Source organism: Mustelus asterias, chromosome 2 (genome assembly GCF_964213995.1).
Source record: "Mustelus asterias chromosome 2, sMusAst1.hap1.1, whole genome shotgun sequence".
NCBI lineage: Eukaryota > Metazoa > Chordata > Chondrichthyes > Carcharhiniformes > Triakidae > Mustelus > Mustelus asterias.
In genome coordinates this window covers 6,355,823-6,376,231 of record NC_135802.1, presented here as the reverse complement: position 1 = coordinate 6,376,231, position 20,409 = coordinate 6,355,823, and the positions used below count along the sequence as shown (strand labels likewise).

The window sequence follows — 20,409 nt, the reverse complement described above, 5'->3', positions numbered from 1 at the left end:
AACACCTTCCTTGTTCGAGTGAAAGCAAGCATCCAGCACGGACAGCAGAACGCCTACGCTGATTGGCCTGTTGTGGGGAAAATTTGCATAGGTGCAGTCACTGCTTCCAGAAAGTGGACCTTCAAAAGACACCCTCTGTGTTTGAGTGAAGACAAGCATCCAGCAAAGGCAAGCAGAGCGCCGAGGATGATTGGCTGTTGCAGGGAAAATGTGCACAGGTGCAGACACTCTCCATGTTCGAGTGAAGGCAAGCATCCAGCAAAAGCAGCAGAGCGGCTATGCTGATTGGCTGTTGCGGGGAGAATTTGCAAAGGTGCAAACACTGCTACCAGAAAGTGGACCTTTGGAAGACACCCTCCGCGTTCAAGTGAAGGTAAGCATCCAGCAAGGGCAGCAGAGCAGCAGTAATGATTGGCTGTTGTGGGGAAAATATGCACAGGTGCAGATACTGCTTCCTGAAAGTGGACATTCGGAAGACACCCTCTGTGTTCAAGTGAAGGCAAGCATAGCAGTGATGCTAATTGGCTGTTGCAGGAAAAATTTGCAAAGGCACACTCACTAGTTCTAGAAAGTGGACCTTTGGAAGACATCCTCCATGTTCGAGTGAAGGCAAGCATCCAGAAAAGGCAGCACAGCGGCGACGCTGATTGGCTGTTGTGGGACAGATTTGCATAGGCGCAGTCACTGCTTCCAGAAAGTGGACCTTCGGAAGAGACTTTCTGCATTCTAGTGAAAACAAGCATCCAGAAAGGGCAGCAGAGCGGCGACGCTGATTAGTTGTTGCTCAGAAAATTTGTATGGGTACAGACACTGCTTCCAGAAAGTGGATCTTCGGAAGACACCCTCCATGTTCGAGTAAAGGCAAACATCCAGCAAGGCCAGCAGAGTGGTGGTGCTGATTGATTGTTGTGGGGAAAATTTGCATAGGTGCAGACGCTGCTTCCAGAAAGTGAACCTTTGGAAGACACCTCCGTGTTTGAGTAAAGGCAAGGGCAGCAGAGCAGCAATGCTGATGGCTGTTGTGGGAAAAACTTGCATAGGCGCAGACACTGCTTCCAGAAAGTGTGTGGAGGAGCTGTTGTAAAGTGACAGTTAAACCCCAAACGCTACTTTAGTGTTTCCCTACCTCCTCCTCTAACCAAAAAAAAGTCATGGTGAAGACCACAAACAAGGGAAAGTTGCCAGGAACCAGTCGGAGGATGGAGCAGAAGCAGCACTGTGAGTGTAAATCTAATTGACCTCAAGGATCTTTGGCATAGCTTTCAAGGAGCAGGCACAGGGCAGAGCAGCACTGTGAATATAAATCTAACTTCCAGAAAGAAAAACCTGAAAAAGGATGCTGTGACCTGATTGGCAGGTAGGAAAACTGTGCTAATTTGAAAAAGAACACTACAAAACTAAAAAAACTAATTAACTAAGTAGAGATGCCTGGACAGGTGATGTGCTATAGCTGTATGATGTGGGAGCTGGCAGATCCCATTGCGAGCTGCAGTGACCACATCTACACCAAGTGTTGGTTGCTCGAAGAACTTCGGCTCAGAATTAATGAGCTGGAATCCGAGCTTCAGACACTGCAGCACATCCGGGAGGGGGAGAGTTACCTGGACACTTTGTTTCAGGAGGTGGTCACACCCGGTAGATTAAGTACCTCTAATTTGGTCAGGGATAACAGGGTGTGACTGCAAGTGAGGCAGGTGGGGAGATGCTGCATTCAGGAACTGAGGAGCCTCAGCTCTTGACCTCGTCCAACTGGTATGAGGTACTTGCTCCCTGTGTGGATGAGGAAAAGGGCTGTCGGGAGGATGAGCCAGCCGATCATTGCACTGTGGTACAGGAGGCCATTCAAGAGTGGGGAGCAAAAAGACAAGTGGTAGTTCTAGGGGATTCTATAATTAGGGGGATTGATAGCATCCGTTGGAAGCCAGATCATGAGTCCCGCATGGTATGTTGCCTGCCCGGTGCCAGAGTGAGGGACATCTCTGACCGGCTTGAAAGGCTATTGGAGTGGGAGGGGGAGGATTCAGTTGTTGTGGGCCACGTTGGGACAAACAACATAGGCAAGACTAGGAAAGAGGCCTGTATGGGAACTATCAAGCACTAGGAACTAAATTAAAGAACAGGTCCTCGAGGATTATAATCTCTGGATTACTACCCAAGCCACATGCAAATTGGCATAGGATTGAGAAAATTAGGGAAGTTAACACATGGCTAAAGGAATGTTGCTGGAAAGAGGGGTTCCATTTCATGGGGCAGTGGCATCAGTATTGGAAAGAGGGATCTGTACTGTTGGGACAGTCTCCACCTGAACTGACCTGGAACCAGTATTCAAGCGAAAAGGATAAACAGGATAGTCACAAAGACTTTAAACTAGCAAGTTGGGGGGAAGGCAAGAATAAAACTACGGAAAATATAACGGTTAATAGAAAGCAAAGCAGTAGGTTAGCAGGTGGGGAAAAGGTTCCAACTACATCAAAAATTAGGAAAACAGTTAAAAGGAAGGAGAACTCAGGAGATGTTAGAATTCAAAAAGGTATGAAAACTAGCATAAGGGCACTTAAGAGCATGTGAATGCTTGTAGCATTCGAAACAAGGTAAATGAGTTGACGGCACAAATCATCGCGAATGAGTATGATTTGGTGGCCATGACCGAGATCTGGTTGATGCTCTCTCCACTCACATTGTCTGTACCTTTAAGACTTGATTGGCTGTATTAGCATTGATTAGCTTGATTAGCATTCCAATCATTATTCTGTAAATTGAGTTTGTCTCTGTATGCCCTGTTTGTGAGCACATCTCCCACTCCACCTGACGAAGGGGCAGCGCTCTGAAAGCTAGTGGCATTTGCTACCAAATAAACCTGTTGGACTTTAACTTGGTGTTGTTAGACTTCTTACCCCAGTCCAACGCCGGCATCTCCACATCATTTAAGGATGACATCAGAGTGGTAGTGAGAGATGATATAGGTTCTATGGCGGGGGAAAAAAAAGGTTGAATCCATTTGGGTGGAAATTAGAAATAGTAAGGAGAAAAAGTCACTGATAGGCATAGTCTATAAGCCTCCAAATAATATCATGGTGGAGCGAGAAATAAACAAGAAATAACTGATGCATGTAAAACTGGTACATCAGTATGATTATCATGGGGGATTTCAATCTACATGTCGATTAGTCAAACCAGGTCAGTCAAGGCAGCCTTGAGGTGGCGTTCATAGAATGTATCCATCAAGTTTCCTTGAACAGTATGCAATGGAACCTACGAGGAAGCAAGCTATCCTAGATCTGGTCCTGTGTAATGAGACAGGAATAGTTAATGATCTTACAGTTAGGGATCCTCTCAGAAGAAGCAATCACAGTATGGTTGAATTTAAAATACAAATGGAGGCCGAGAAGGTAAAATCCAATATCAGTGTCTTGTGCTTAAACAAAGGAGACTACAATGGGATGAGAGAGGAGTTGCTAAGGTAGACTGGGAGCAAAAACTTTATGGTGGGACAATTGAGGAACAGTGGAGGACTTTCAAAGTGATCTTTTACAGTGCTCAGCAAAAGTATAACCAGTGAAAAGGAAGGTCTGTAGAAAAAGGCATAATCAGCCATGGATATCTAAGGAAATAAAGGAGAGTATCAAATTGAAAGAAAATGCATACAAAATGGCAAAGATTATTGGGAAACTAGAGGATTGGGAAATCTTTAAAGGTCAACAGAAAGCCATGAAAAAAGTTATAAAAAGTAAGATAGATTAGAGTAAACTTGCTCAGAATATAAAAACAGTTTCTACAAATATATAAAACGAAAAAGGTTGGCTACAGTAAACATTGGTCCTTTAGAGGATGAGTGGAAATGAGGAAATGGCTGAGGCATTGAACAGGTAGTGTTGCAAGCTAATGGGGCTAAAGGTAGACAAGTCTCCTGGCCCTGATGGAATGCATCCCAGGGTACTAAAAGAGATGGCGGGAGAAATAGCAAATGCACTAGTGGTAATTTACTAAAATTCACTGGACTCTGGGGTGGTTTCCGTGGATTGAAAAACAGCGAATGTGACGGCATTGTTTAAAAAAGGAAGTAGACAAAAAGCGGATAACTATAGACCAGTTAGCTTAACTTCTGTAGTAGGGAAAATGCTTGAATCTATCATCAAGGAAGAAATAGTAAGACACCTGGATATAAATTGTCCCATTGGGAAGATGCAGCATGGGTTCATGAAGGGCAGGTCATGTTTGACTAATTTGGTGGAATTCTTTGAGAATGCTTTCTTTGAGGTGCAGTGGACAATGGGGAACTTCTAGATGTGGTGTATCTGGATTTCCAGAAGGCATTTGACAAGGTGCCACACCAAAGGCTGCTACATAAGTCGAGAAGTCCTTGGCGGGTCGGATCAAGGAAAACCCCAAGGCTTTTTACTCTTATGTGAGGAATAAAAGAATGACCAGGGTGAGGTTAGGGCCGGTCAAGGACAAGAGTGGGAACTTGTGTATGGAGTCAGTAGAGATAGGCGAGGCGATGAATGAATACTTTTCTTCAGTGTTCACCAAGGAGAGGGGCCATGTTTTTGAGGAAGAGAAGGTGTTACAGGCTAATAGGCTGGAGGAAATAGATGTTCGGAGGGAGGATGTACTGGCAGTTTTGAATAAACTGAAGGTCGATAAGTCCCCTGGGCCTGATGAAATATATCCTAGGATTCTTTGGGAGGCAAGGGATGAGATTGCAGAGCCTTTGGCTTTGATCTTTGGGTCCTGCTGTCCACGGGGATGGTGCCAGAGGACTGGAGAATGGCAAATGTTGTTTCTCTGTTTAAGAAAGGGAATAGAAATGACCCTGGTAATTATAGACCGGTTAGTCTTACTTTGGTGGTTGGTAAATTGATGGAAAAGGTCCTTGGGGGTGGGATTTACGACCATTTAGAAAGATGCGGATTAATCTGGGATAGTCAGCACGGATTTGTGAAGGGCAAGTCGTGCTTCACAAATTTGATTGAATTTTTTGAGGAGGTAACTAAGTGTGTTGATGAAGGTAGGGCAGTTGATGTCATATACATGGATTTTAGTAAGGCGTTTGATAAGGTCCCCCATGGTCGGCTTATGATGAAAGTGAGGAGGTGTGGGATAGAGGGAAAGTTGGCCGATTGGATAGGTAACTGGCTGTCTGATCGAAGACAGAGGGTGGATGGAAAATTTTCGGACTGGAGGCAGGTTGCTAGCGGAGTGCTGCAGGGATCAGTGCTTGGTCCTCTGCTCTTTGTGATTTTTATTAATGACTTAGAGGAGGGGGCTGAAGGGTGGATCAGTAAATTTGCTGATGACACCAAGATTGGTGGAGTAGTGGATGAGGTGGAGGGCTGTTGTAGGATGTAAAGAGACATGGATAGGATGCAAAGCTGGGCTGAAAAATGGCAAATGGAGTTTAACCCTGATAAATGTGAGGTGGTTCATTTTGGTGGGACTAATTTAAATGTGGATTACAGGGTCAAAGGTAGGGTTCTGAAGACTGTGGAGGAACAGAGCGATCTTGGGGTCCATATCCACAGACCTCTAAAGGTTGCCACTCAAGTGGATAGAGCTGTGAAGAAGGCCTATAGTGTGTTAGCTTTTATTAACAGGGGGTTGGAGTTTAAGAGCCGTGGGGTTATGCTGCAGCTGTACAGGAACTTGGTGAGACCACATTTGGAATATTGTGTGCAGTTCTGGTCACCTCACTATAAGAAGGATGTGGAAGCGCTGGAAAGAGTGCAGAGGAGATTTACCAGGATGCTGCCTGGTTTGGAGGGTAGGTCTTATGAGGAAAGGTTGAGGGAGCTAGGGCTGTTCTCTCTGGAGCGGAGGAGGCTGAGGGGAGACTTAATAGAGGTTTATAAAATGATGAAGGGGTTGGATAGGGTGAACGTTCAAAGACTATTTCCTCGGGTGGATGGAGCTATTACAAGGTGGCATAACTATAGGGTTCATGGTGTGAGTTATAGGAAGGATATCAGAGGTAGGTTCTTTACGCAGAGAGTGGTTGGGGTGTGGAATGGACTGCCTGCAGTGATAGTGGAGTCAAACACTTTAGGAACATTTAAGCGGTTATTGGATAGGCACATGGAGCACACCAGAATGATAGGGAGTGGGATAGCTTGATCTTGGTTTCAGATAAAGCTCGGCACAACATCGTGGGCCAAAGGGCCTGTTCTGTGCTGTACTGTTCTATGTTCATAAGATAAAGGCGCACTGTTACAGGTAATGCATTAGCATGGATAGAGGATTCGTTAACTAACAGAAAGCAAAGAGTGGAGGTAAATGGGTGTTTTTCTGGTTGGCGATCAGTGACTAGTGGTGTGCCTCAGGGATCGGTGTTGGGACCGCAATTGTGTACAATTTACATAGATGATTTGGAGCTGGGGACCAAGTGTAGTTTGTCAAAATTTGCAGATGACACCAAGATGAGTGGCAGAGCAAAGTGCGCAGAGGACACAAAGTCTGTAAAGGAATATAGACAGTCTAAGTGAGTGGGCAAGGATCTGGCAGATGGAGGACAATGTTGGTAAATGTGAGGTCATCCATTTTGGAAGGAATAAGAGCAAAATGGACTATTATTTAAATGGTTAAAAAATTGCAACATGCTGCTATGCAGAGGGACCTGGGTGTCCTTGTGCATGAATCACAAAAAGTTGGTTCGCAGATGCAGCAGGTAATTAGGAAGGCAAATGGAATTTTGTCCTTCATTGCTAGAGGGATGGAGTTTAAAAACAGCGAGATTATATTGCAGCTGTATAAGGTGCTGGTGAGGCCACACCTGGAGTACTGTGTACAGTTTTGGTCTCCTTACTTGAGAAAGGATATACTGGCACTGGAGGGGCTGCAGAGGAGATTCACTAGGTTGATTCCGGAGTTGAGAGGGTTGGCTTATGAGGAGAGGAGTAGACTGGGGCTATACTCATTGGAATTCAGAAGAATGTGGGGAGATCTTATAGAAACATGTAAGATTATGAAGGGAATAGATTAGAAAGAAGTAGGGAAGTTGTTTCCACTGGCAGATGAAACTAGAACTAGGGGGCATGGCCTCAAAATAAGGGGGAGCAGATTTAGAACTGAGTTGAGGAGGAACTTCTTCACACAAAGGGTTGTGAAACTGTGGAATTCCCTGCCAGTGAAGCAGTTGAAGCTACCTCATTGAATGTTTTTAAGGCAAGGATAGATACATTTTTGAACAGTAAAGGAATTAAGGGTTATGGTGAGCAGGCAGTTCACTGGAGCTGAGTTCACGAAAAGATCGGCCATACTCTTATTGAATGGCGGAGCAGGTTCGAGGGGCCAGATAGTCTACTCGTGCTCCTATTTCTTATGTTCTTTACGTTCTTAAGGTGGTGTCTACAAATCCTGCTGACAAAAAGACCATCATGCCGGCACCAAAGAAAAGCCAAGCAGCGTGCCTTGGCGACTATTGTCCGGTGGCTCTGACTTCCATCATTATGAAATGCTTCGAAAGGTTAGTCATGGCATGAATAAATTCCAGCCTCCTGGGTTGCATGGATCCACTACAGTTCGCCTACCGCCACAACAGGTGCACAGCAAATGTCATCTCCCTGGCCTTGCGCTCAACCCTGGAACACCTAGATAACAAAGACACCTATGTCAGACTCCTATTTATTGACTACAGCTCAGCCTTCAACACCATTATTCCTATGAAACTCATCTCCAAACACTGCGGCCTGGGCCTCGGGCTCCTCCCTCTGCGTCTGGATCCTGAACTTCCTACCCCACAGACCATAATCAGTAAGGATAGGCACCAACATCTCCTCCATGATCAGCTTCAACACTAGTTCCCCACAAGGCTGTGTCCTCGGCCCCCTACTATATTCCTTTATATGTCTATGACTTTGTGGCCAAATTCCCCTCCAACTCGATTTTCAAGTTTGCTGATGACACCACCGTGGTGGGTCAGATCTCAAACAATGACGAGACAGAGTACGGGAATGAGATAGAGAATCTGTTGAACTGTGACAACAATAATCTCTCCCTCAATGTCAACAAAACAGAGAAGATTGTCATCAACCTCAGGAAGCATAAGTGGAGAACATGTCTCTGTCTACATCAACAAGGACGAAGTAGAAAGGGTCAAGAGCATCAGGTTTTTAGGTGTCAAGATCACCAACAACCTGTCCCATATGACACTGCCGACCAATACAGTTAAGACAGCCCACCAATGCCTCTACTTTCTCAGAAGACTAAGGGAATTTGGCATGTCAGCTACAACTCTCTCCAACTTTTACAGATGCACCATAGAAAGCATTATTTCTGGTTGTATCACAGCTTGGTATGGCTCCCAATCTGCCCAAAAACACAAACAACAAAAGGTCGTGAATGTAGCCCAATACATCACACAAACCAGCCTCCCATCCACTAACTCTGTCTACACTTCCCGCTGCCTCAGAAATTCAGCCAGCATAATTAAGGACCCCACACATCCCGGACATACTCTCTTCCACTTTCTTCCGTCAGGAAAAAGATACAAAAGTCTGAGGACACATACCAACTGACTCAAAAACAGTTTCTTCCCTGCTGCCATCAGACTTTTGAAAGGACCTACTTCACATTAAGTTGGTCTTTCTCTACACCCTAGATATGACTGGCATTACATTCTGCACTCTCTCCTTTCCTTCTCTATGAACAGTATGCTTTGTCTGTAAAGCGTGCAAGAAACAATACTTTCACTGTATGCCAATACATGTGACAATAAATCAAAAATCAGACTCATCCTTACCTCCACACATCTTAAAGCACTACAAGAAAGTTTGAATGCTACTTCCCTCCAAGACTGGGTTATTAAAAGAAGAGGAATTTGCAAAGCTCAGGATGGATTGTAAACTGAAGTTTGTAGAGATGCCTCTGGACACATTTTGCTTGCTTGTGGGACAAAAATATCTATCTATTTCAGATCACACTATAGCAAACTCTTAACATATCTCACAACCTACCTGTGCAAGTTGGCATTCTTAATACTGGCTTCTGTAAAGAGGGTGCACCTGTCAGTGGAACAAAATCTGGCAGTTCCCGGTCATCAGCTTCTCCCCAGATCAAGAGATTCTGCTCACAGAGGCAGGCCCAGATGTCACATTAATATTGTTGGTAAGATGCAGCTCACAGTACTTCCTATATTAATGAACTTTCACATCGAGAAATACAAACTTCAAACAAATGAGAACAATTGAAGTTTTTAATCGTAAACACTTTTAAACTTCTGGTCTTATGGTGTACATTTTCAATAAAAATATTGTATTTGACATGCAACTAGTGATAAGGATTTCAATGTAAACTTAAACTAATGAAGATTGTATTAAATGTGGATTGCATGTTTTAGGAGGTTTCAGAGATAAAAGGGAGAGCAGTTTAGTTGATTTGATTTATTATTGTTACATGTCTTGAGATAGTGAGAAGTATTGTTTCTTGCACACTATTCAGACAAAACATGCCATTTATAGAGTACATGGGGGGGTGGAAAGGAGAGGGTGCAAAATATAGTGTTGTAGTTACAGAAGGGTGAAGAGAAAGATCAGCTTAATATATGATACATTCAGAAGTCTGATGGCAGCAGGGATGAAGCTGTCCTTGAGTTGGCTGGTATGTGCTCTCAGACTTTTGTATCTTTATTCCGACTGAAGAAGATGGAAGAGAGTATGCCGGGGTGCTGGCTGCTTTTCCAAGGCAGTGGGAAGTGTAGACAGAGTCAATGGATGGGAGGCTGGTTTGCGTGATGGACTGGACTACATTCACAATCTTTTGTAGTTCCTTGCCATCTTGATCAGAGCAGGAGCCACTCCAAGCTATGATGCATCTGGAAAGGATGCTTTCTATGGTGCACCTGTAAAAATTGGTGACAGTCGTAGCGGACATGCTGACTTTCCTTAGCATCCTGAGAAAGTAGAGGTGTCTGTGGGCTTTCTTTAACTATAGCATCAGCGTGGAGAGACCAGGACAGATTTTTGGTGGTTTGAACACCTAGAAACTTGAAGCTCTCCACAATCCCCACTTCATCACCGTTGATGTAGACAGGAGCATGTTGTCCACAACTTTTCCTGAACTCAATGACTACCTCCTTCGTTTTACTGACATTGAGGGAGAGATTATTGTAATTGCACCATTTCATCAGATTCTGTTTATCTTTTAAGTTTATTTATTAATTAGTGTCACAGTAGGCTTACATTAGCACTGCAGTGAAGTTATTGTGAAAATCCCCTAGGTGTGCCTCAAAATATTTTCTATTGTTTAAAAAAAAAAGTCATGATGTGGAGATGCCGGCGTTGGACTGGGGTGGCCACAGTAAGAAGTCTCACAACACCAGGTTAAAGTCCAACAGGTTTATTTAGTAACACGAGCTTTTGGAGCGCTGCTCCATCATCAAGTGGGTTCACAATCATGGCATATGTAGGCAAAGGCACAATTGCAAGATAATTGTTGGAATGAGTTTTTCCAGGTAATCAAGTCTTTACAGGTACAGACAGTGCGAATGGAGAGAGGGATAATCACAGATTAGAGGTGTGAATTGTCTCAAGCCAGGACAGTTAGTAGGATTTTGCAAGCCCAAGCCAAATGGTGGGGGTTACATGTTACACCATTTGGCAACATGGTGGCACAGTGGTTAGCACTGCTGCCCCTCAGCACCGGGGACCTGGGTTCGATTCCCGGCTTGGGTCACTGTCCGTATGGAGTTGGCACGTTCTCCCCATGTCTGCGTGGGTTTCCTCTGGGTGCTCCGGTTTCCTCCCACAATCTGAAAGACGTGTTGGTTAGGTGCATTGGCCATGCTAAATTCTCCCTCAGTGTACCTGAACAGGCGCTGGAGTGTGGCGACTCAGGGATTTTCACAGTAACTTCATTGCAGTGTTAATGTAAGCCAACTTGTGACACTAATAAATAGACTTTAAAGTACTGCAAACCCTTTCAATACTGCCAATGTGTTAGTGTGGTGGTTCTGTCGCTCAGCTAGCAAACCAGGAGATGTCTATTTAAATCCGAACCTTGAAAATGTAAAAGCTGCTTTGAGTGACACTGAAAAATTCATCCAACTCATCTGCAAATGTGTGGGTTCCCTCCGGGTGCTCCGGTTTCCTCCCACAGTCCAAAGATGTGCGGGTTAGGTTGATTGGCTATGCTTAAAAATTGCCCTTAGTGTCCTGAGATGCGTAGGTTAGAGGGATTAGGAGGTAAATATGTAGGGACTGGGAGGGATTGTGGTCGGTGCAGACTCAATGGGCCGAATGGCCTCTTTCTGTACTGTAGGGTTTCTATGATTCTATGAAATGTCCTTTCGGGAAGGAAATCTTCCGTCCTTACCTGGTCTGGTCTATATGTGAATACAGTCATTGCTCTAACAGTGGCGAATGGGGCATCGGCAATAAATGACAACCTTGTGAGCAATACTCCCATCCTGAGGACAAATAAAACAATTCTGAGTTTAGCACGGGCAACCTAACCTTTGGAAATTATTTTAAATCTGAAACTTCTAAAATAAACGAAGATAACGATGTTAAATCAACATAGACCTGAACCGTTAGTGGATGAACCCCTTCCCCCTCAATCAGCTTTCCACCTGAGCCGCGGCTGCTTGGCGCGCGCCAATTCCCAACCGCCACTCCACTCCACACTTTCGAGTCCGCATTCAAGCCGCACCTGCCCAGGGGGCGTGGCCACAGACCCGCGTGCGCGCTGACGTCAGACGGGCCAGCAGGTGGGGGTCGCTGAGTGCGCCTGCGCGGGAGGAGCAGGTGCCAGGTGGGCGGTTGGAGCGGAATGAGCGGCGGAGGCGGCTTCCGCTGCATGGGGGTGGGAGAGAGGAGCGGAGCGGAGCCCGCCTTCCGACCCTCCCTGCCCGCGCTTCACACACCCAACCACTGACAGCATCCAGTCCCTGCGATGGAGGAGCGGTTGCAGGTGAGGTCTTTACCCCTCCCCCCGCGCGGAGAGGGTTCGTCAGCCGATCAGTCAGGTCAAGTGAGCTGTGTTCTGTGTTGCTCCTCTTTCCCTGTCCCCGATTCTGATGGGAATACAACCGGAAAGTGCTGGAAAAACTCCCCGTGTCCGGCAGCACCTATGGAGAGAGGGATAATTAACCCAGTAGGACGCCTTGGAATTCTTCCGGACCTGCTGCAGCTTTCCAGCTTTCCATGATTCTCTCACTGGCATTTACAACAGTTCAAAGTGATCTGGACAGGTACATGGATAAGGAAGATTTTGAGGGATTAGAGCCAAACAGAGGCAAATAGGACTGGTTCGGTTTAGGAAACCTGGTTGGTATGGACAAGTTGGGCTGAAAGGCCTGTTTCCATGCTGTTATACCCTTGTTCAAAGAAAAAGGACAGTAAGAAGTCTCACAACACCAGGTTAAAGTCCAACAGGTTTATTTGGTCGCAAATACCATAAGCTTTCGGAGCAGAGCTCCTTCGTCAGATGGAGTGGATATCTGTTCTCAAACAGGGCACAGACACACAAATCAAATTACAGAATACTGATTAGAATGCAAATCTCTACAGCCAGCCAGGTCTTAAATGTACAGACAATGTGGGTGGAGGGAGCATTCAACACAGGTTAACGACACACGACAGCGCAGAGTCGCTGAGCAGAAACTGATAGCCAAGTTCCGCACACATGAGGACGGCCTAAACCGGGATGTTGGATTTATGTCACATTATCAGTAACCCCCACAGCTTGCCTCCTGGACTTGCAGAATTCCACAAGCTGTTCTGTCTGGAGACAATACACATCTCTTTAACCTGTGTTGAATGCTCCCTCCACCCACATTGTCTGTACGTTTAAGACCTGGCTGGCTGTAGAGATTTACATTCTAATCAGTATTCTGTAATTTGATTTCTGTGTCTGTGCCCTGTTTGAGAACAGATATCCACTCCATCTGACGAAGGAGCTCTGCTCCGAAAGCTTATGGTATTTGCTACCAAATAAACCTGTTGGACTTTAACCTGGTGTTGTGAGACTTCTTACTGTGCTTACCCCAGTCCAACGCCGGCATCTCCACATCGAAGAAAAAGGGCCATGACGTGGAGATGCCGGCATTGGACTGGGGTAAGCACAGTAAGAAGTCTCACAACACCAGGTTAAAGTCCCAACAGGTTTTTTTTAAAAATACTTTTCCAATTCAATCAAATCGAGTCTAATTCAGAGTCTCAACAAGTTGAGACACCTCTGATCCAGGCTGGCAAGACAGGGCAAGCGACCATTTACCCAGTCCTGGGCCCGATCCACACGAGCCAAGCTGACCGAAGGAGGGAAAGCAATTCCTCCTCCAAGACTTGATCCCACCCGCATCCGAGCCAAAAGGCCGAGATAGCGCTTTTAAACAACAGGTTTATTTGATAGCATGGGCTTTTGGAGCACTGCTCCTTGGGTGTGATCATAACCTGTGGAGAAGCTTCTAGCAATGATAATTTGGGACAAAATCAGTAGTGAGTTGGGCAGAGAAAATGTGGGTCAAAGAACAATACAGCACAGCAACAGGCCCTCCGGTCCTCCAAGCCCGCGCCACTCCCTGGTCCAAACTAGACCATTCTTTTGTACCCCTCCATTCCCACTCCGTTCATGTGGCTATCCAGATAAGTCTTAAACGTTCCCAGTGTGTCCGCCTCCACCACCTTGCCCGGCAGCGCATTCCAGGCCCCCACCATCCTCTGTGTAAAATACGTCCTTCTGATATCCATGTTAAACCACCCCCCCCCCCCCCCTCCCGAACCTATGACCCCTGGTGAACGTCATCACCGATCTTTCAATTACGGAAAGCCGGTATGGATTTGTTATGGCAAATTGTGTTTAACTAACTTGGTGAATCCTTGTGTGTCAGGGCACACTGCTAGCCTTGAGAGTACGTTGTTGCATATATTACAGATGGACTTCATCTTCAGTTGCTTTCCCATCGCATCCTCAGTTCTGCCAGTCTGACACTGCTTCCTCCAGCTGTTAGTTCTGATTTGCACCTTTGGTGTCCACCAAGGTGCCATGTTGCTAAACGCATCTGTCTCATTTGCCATTGTCATCTGAGCAATTGTGTTCCTTTCATGGGCTGGTGTGTGTTGTCAGCATTTGTTGCTCATCCTTTATTGCTGTTGAACTAAGTGCCTTGTTTGGCCATTTCAATGGGTAGTTGACCACGTTGCTGTGGGTCTGGTGTCATATGTAGGCCAGTCCAGGTAAGGATGGCAGATTTCCTTCCCTAAAGGGCATTAGTGAATCAGGTGGTTTTTTACAACAATTGATGATATGTTAACGGTCACCATTACTAAGTGGAGTTTTATTAATTGAATTTAAATTCCACCGAAAGAGAAAATGCTGGAAAATCTCAGCAGGTCTGGCAGCATCTAAGGCGAGAAAAGAGCTGACGTTTTGAGTCCAGATGACCCTTTGTCATAATGGACAAGTTCGGCTGAAAGGCCTGCTTCCATGAATATCAGCTTTAACATAAGGTCATCGGGACTCAACATCAGCTCCTTTCTCTCCTGACAGATGCTGTCAGACCTACTGAGATTTTCCGGCATTTTCTCTTTTGGTTTCAGATTCCAGCATCCACAGTAATTTGCTTTTATCTTAAATTCCACCAGCTGCTGCAGTGGGATTCAAATCTATATCCCCAGAGCATTAGCCTGGGTCTCTGGATTATTAGTTCAGTTACACTAATACTGCAGTGCCATTGTCCTTAGCTTAATGGTTATACAACTCTGAAGATTGCTGGAGGACACTGCTGACCATGTCTAACCATGCCGCAGCCTCACCAAGTTCTACTCTCCATCTTTCTAACATGCAAACTCTACACAGACAGTGATCCAAGCTGGGAATCGAACCCGGGTTCCTGGCACTGTGAGGCAGCAGTGCTAACCACTGTGTCACTGTGCTGCTTCTATGTGCAGGGTATGGGGCAAAGGTGGAAAAATGGTGCTATGTGAGTTGCTCATTTGGAGAACCAGTGGAGACAGGTTGGCAAAATAGCTGCCTCCTGCACCCTAACGATTCTGTTTAACTTGCTTTAGCTTATTGATGAAGTAATAGCATTTGATAAAGTGCCACAAAACTGACTTGAACAAAGTTAGAAATGGAATGGGTAGACAATTAGATGAAATTTTAATCAGAAAAGTGTGAAGTGATTCATTTTGGTAGGAAGAATGCAGAGACAATACTAAAAGAGGGTGTAGGTGCAGAGAGATGTGGGTGTATATGTGCATAAATCTTTGCAAGTGGCAGGGCGGGTTGAGCCGGGTTAATAAAGTATGTGGCTTTATCAATAGTCCATGGAGTACAAAAGAAAGGAAATTCTGTGTAAAATACTAGTTCAGCCTCAAGTGGAGCACTGCATCCAGCTCAAGTACCACACCCTAGGAACATAGAACATAGAACATTACAGCGCAGAACAGGCCCTTCAGCCCACGATGTTGCACCGACCAGTTAAAAAAAAAACTGTGACCCTCCAACCTAAACCAATTTCTTTTCGTCCATGAACCTATCTACGGATCTCTTAAACGCCCCCAAACTAGGCGCATTTACTACTGATGCTGGCAGGGCATTCCAATCCCTCACCACCCTCTGGGTAAAGAACCTACCCCTGACATCGGTTCTATAACTACCCCCCCTCAATTTAAAGCCATGCCCCCTCGTGCTGGATTTCTCCATCAGAGGAAAAAGGCTATCACTATCCACCCTATCTAAACCTCTAATCATCTTATATGTTTCAATAAGATCCCCTCTTAGCCGCCGCCTTTCCAGCGAAAACAATCCCAAATCCCTCAGCCTCTCCTCATAGGATCTCCCCTCCATACCAGGCAACATCCTGGTAAACCTCCTCTGCACCCTCTCCAAAGCCTCCACATCCTTCCTGTAATGTGGGGACCAGAACTGCACACAGTACTCCAAGTGCGGCCGCACCAGAGTTGTGTACAGTTGCAACATAACGCTACGACTCCTAAATTCAATCCCCCTACCAATAAACGCCAAGACACCATATGCCTTCTTAACAACCTTATCTACTTGATTCCCAACTTTCAGGGATCTATGCACACATACACCTAGATCCCTCTGCTCCTCCACACTATTCAAAGTCCTCCCGTTAGCCCTATACTCAACACATCTGTTATTCCTACCAAAGTGAATTACCTCACACTTCTCCGCATTAAACTCCATCCGCCACCTCTCGGCCCAACTTTGCAACCTGTCTAAGTCTTCCTGCAAACTACGACACCCTTCCTCACTGTCTACCACACCACCGACTTTGGTGTCATCAGCAAATTTGCTAATCCACCCAACTATACCCTCATCCAGATCATTAATAAATATTACAAACAGCAGTGGCCCCAAAACAGATCCCTGAGGTACACCACTTGTAACCGCACTCCATGATGAATATTTACTATCAACCACCACCCTCTGTTTCCTATCCGCTAGCCAATTCCTGATCCAATTTCCTAGATCACCCCCAATCCCATACATCTGCATTTTCTGCAGAAGCCTACCATGGTGAACCTTATCAAACGCCTTACTAAAATCCATATATACCACGTCCACTGCCTTGCCCCCATCCACCTCCTTGGTCACTTTCTCAAAAAACTCAATAAGGTTAGTAAGGCACGACCTACCTGCCACAAAACCATGCTGACTATCACCTATCAATTCATTACTCTCCAAATAACTATAAATCCTATCCCTTATAATTTTTTCCAACATCTTGCCGACAACAGAAGTGAGACTCACCGGTCTATAATTCCCGGGGAAGTCTCTGTTCCCCTTCTTAAACCTCTGATATAGTACCAGAAGATTGGAGGTTAGCGAATGTTGTCCCATTGTTTAAGAAGGGGAACAGAGACTTCCCCGGGAATTATAGACCGGTGAGTCTCACTTCTGTTGTCGGCAAGATGTTGGAAAAAATTATAAGGGATAGGATTTATAGTTATTTGGAGAGTAATGAATTGATAGGTGATAGTCAGCATGGTTTTGTGGCAGGTAGGTCGTGCCTTACTAACCTTATTGAGTTTTTTGAGAAAGTGACCAAGGAGGTGGATGGGGGCAAGGCAGTGGACGTGGTATATATGGATTTTAGTAAGGCGTTTGATAAGGTTCACCATGGTAGGCTTCTGCAGAAAATGCAGATGTATGGGATTGGGGGTGATCTAGGAAATTGGATCAGGAATTGGCTAGCGGATAGGAAACAGAGGGTGGTGGTTGATAGTAAATATTCATCATGGAGTGCGGTTACAAGTGGTGTACCTCAGGGATCTGTTTTGGGGCCACTGCTGTTTGTAATATTTATTAATGATCTGGATGAGGGTATAGTTGGGTGGATTAGCAAATTTGCTGATGACACCAAAGTCGGTGGTGTGGTAGACAGTGAGGAAGGGTGTCGTAGTTTGCAGGAAGACTTAGACAGGTTGCAAAGTTGGGCCGAGAGGTGGCGGATGGAGTTTAATGCGGAGAAGTGTGAGGTAATTCACTTTGGTAGGAATAACAGATGTGTTGAGTATAGGGCTAACGGGAGGACTTTGAATAGTGTGGAGGAGCAGAGGGATCTAGGTGTATGTGTGCATAGATCCCTGAAAGTTGGGAATCAAGTAGATAAGGTTGTTAAGAAGGCATATGGTGTCTTGGTGTTTATTGGTAGGGGGATTGAATTTAGGAGTCGTAGCGTTATGTTGCAACTGTACACAACTCTGGTGCGGCCGCACTTGGAGTACTGTGTGCAGTTCTGGTCCCCACATTACAGGAAGGATGTGGAGGCTTTGGAGAGGGTGCAGAGGAGGTTTACCAGGATGTTGCCTGGTATGGAGGGGAGATCCTATGAGGAGAGGCTGAGGGATTTGGGATTGTTTTCGCTGGAAAGGCGGCGGCTAAGAGGGGATCTTATTGAAACATATAAGATGATTAGAGGTTTAGATAGGGTGGATAGTGATAGCCTTTTTCCTCTGATGGAGAAATCCAGCACGAGGGGGCATGGCTTTAAATTGAGGGGGGGTAGTTATAGAACCGATGTCAGGGGTAGGTTCTTTACCCAGAGGGTGGTGAGGGATTGGAATGCCCTGCCAGCATCAGTAGTAAATGCGCCTAGTTTGGGGGCGTTTAAGAGATCCGTAGATAGGTTCATGGACGAAAAGAAATTGGTTTAGGTTGGAGGGTCACAGTTTTTTTTTTAACTGGTCGGTGCAACATCGTGGGCCGAAGGGCCTGTTCTGCGCTGTAATGTTCTATGTTCTATGTTCTAAACAATGGGACAACATTCGCTAACCTCCAATCTTCTGGTACTATACCAGAGGCCAACGACGACCTGAAGATCAGAGCCAGAGGCTCTGCAATCACTTCTCTTGCCTCCCAGAGAATCCTTGGATAAATCCCATCCGGACCAGGGGATTTATCTATTTCCCCATAGGAAGGTGTGAAGACATTTGGGAGAGTTCAGATAGGATTCCCGAGAATGGCTCCAGGGATGAGAAACAGGACTCCTCTTGGAGAATGATAGAGGCATTCAAAATTGAGGGGTCTGGACAGAGTAGATAAGGAGAAACTGTTCCCATTAGTGGAAGGATTAAGAACCAGAGGGCACAGATTTAAGTGAATTGGCAAAACAAACAATGGTAACAAAGAAAAGTTTTTCAATGCAGCACATGGCTGGGACCTAGAATGCACTACCTGAGAATGTGGTGGAGGCAAGGTCTCTTGAGGCTTTCGCAAGGGAGTTAGATCATTAAATGGTCAAAGCTATGGGGAAAAAGACAGTGAAACAGCACTAGGTGAATTGCTCCTTCAGAGGAGACATGTTGGACTCCTTATGTGCTGTAACCATTTTGTGAATCATTGATTCTCCTATTGTCAGTTATGACTCATTGGGTAGGATGAGTCAAAGTGCCATCTCTGCTTAATTTATCTGATGCAGGCTGCATTAGTAAATCAAGTGGCTATATTTTTAAATTTGGTCATAACCTTGTAACTTTAGATCCTGGACAAATTTTATATTCGCGTTCCTCAACCTGCTGAGTATATAATGGGATGTGTGCCTGATTCTTCCATTAAATTCATTACAGTGTCAGCCTTACTTGTGACTAATAAATAAACTTTAAAAAAAATAAAAGCGTTCTGGGCAATAGTCCATTTAGGGATGGGAGTGAATCTTAGAAACCCTACAGCACAGAAAGAGGCCATTCGGCCCATCAAGTCTGCACAGACCACAATCCCACCCAGGTCCTACCCCCATAACCCTACATACTTATCCACTAATCCCTCTAACCTATGCATCCCAGGACACTAAGGGCAATTTTAGCATGGCCAATCAACCTAACCCGCACATCTTTGGACTGTGGGAGGAAACTGGAGCCCCCGGAGGAAACCCACACAGACACGAGGAGAATGTGCAAACTCCACGCAGACAGTGACCTGAGCCAGGAATCGAACCCAGGTCCCTGGAGCTGTGAAGCAGCAGTGCGAACCACTGTGCTACCGTGCCGCCCCCTTGCAACAACTATCTACTCTGTCCATCAGAAATGCTGATAAAAATCTGTTTACATGGTGAATGAGTTAAGTGGCTCTAATGTTTTAAAGTCGAGAGATTTGGGTGAATGAACACTGGACAAGCATGTCATTACATCACTCCTTAAACTTCTCAACCATTAGTTTGATGCAATATGAAGAGGTATTTGGTATTTATAGAGTCATACAGCCCAGAAAAGGCCCATCGAGTCTGCACTGACAACTACCACTAAAGGTCGCTAATCCCGTTTCCCTACACTTGTCCCATATCCTTGAATGTTATGACAAAGGAGATAGTCGTCGACTTCAGGAAGCATAGTGGACGGCATGTCGTGTCTACATCAATGGTGATTAAGTGAAAATGGTCGAGAGCTTCAAGTTTCTAAGTGTCCAGATCACCAACAACCTGTCCTGGTTCCTCCATGTTGATGCTGCAGTTAAAAAAGCCCATCAAGGGGCCCGGGTTTGATTCCCAGCTTGAGTCACTGTGCAGAGTTTGCACGTTCTACCTGCATCTGCATGGGCTTCCTCCAGGTGCTCCGGTTTCCTCCCACAGTCCGAAAGATGTGCTGGTTGGGTACATTGGCATGCTAAGTTCTCCCTCAGTGTACCCGAACATGCGCCAGGATGTGGCGACTAGGGGATTTTCATAGTAACTTCATTGCAGTGTTAATGTAAGCCTACTTGTGACAAATAAATAAACTTTAACTTTAATAATGCCTCTACTTCCTCAGGAGGCTAAGGAAATTCAGCATGTCCGCTACAACTCTCACCAATATTTATAGATGCACCACGGAAAGCATCCTTGCATCCTTTCTGGATGTATCACAGCTTGTTATGACTCCTGCTCTGATCAAGACCACAAGAAACTACAAAGGGTTGTGAACATCGCCCAATCCATCATGCAAATCAGTCTCTCATTCATTGACTCTGATTACA

General features: G+C 45.4%; 1 protein-coding gene across 5 annotated transcripts in view; it reads left to right on the top strand.

Annotated features, from left to right (window-relative positions):
* The first annotated feature begins 11,733 nt into the window (after positions 1-11,733).
* The window catches only part of smpd5 (sphingomyelin phosphodiesterase 5), a 36,438-nt gene continuing 27,762 nt past the window's right edge, over positions 11,734-20,409 (top strand). For 3 of the 5 annotated variants that reach the window (XM_078230585.1, XM_078230579.1, XM_078230571.1), the window contains exon 1: positions 11,865-11,961. The gene's annotated coding sequence lies outside the window, so the exon portion shown is untranslated. Of the gene's footprint in view, positions 12,182-20,409 lie in introns of all 5 variants that reach the window. The other 2 variants (XM_078230555.1, XM_078230566.1) reach the window with 2 other exon arrangements.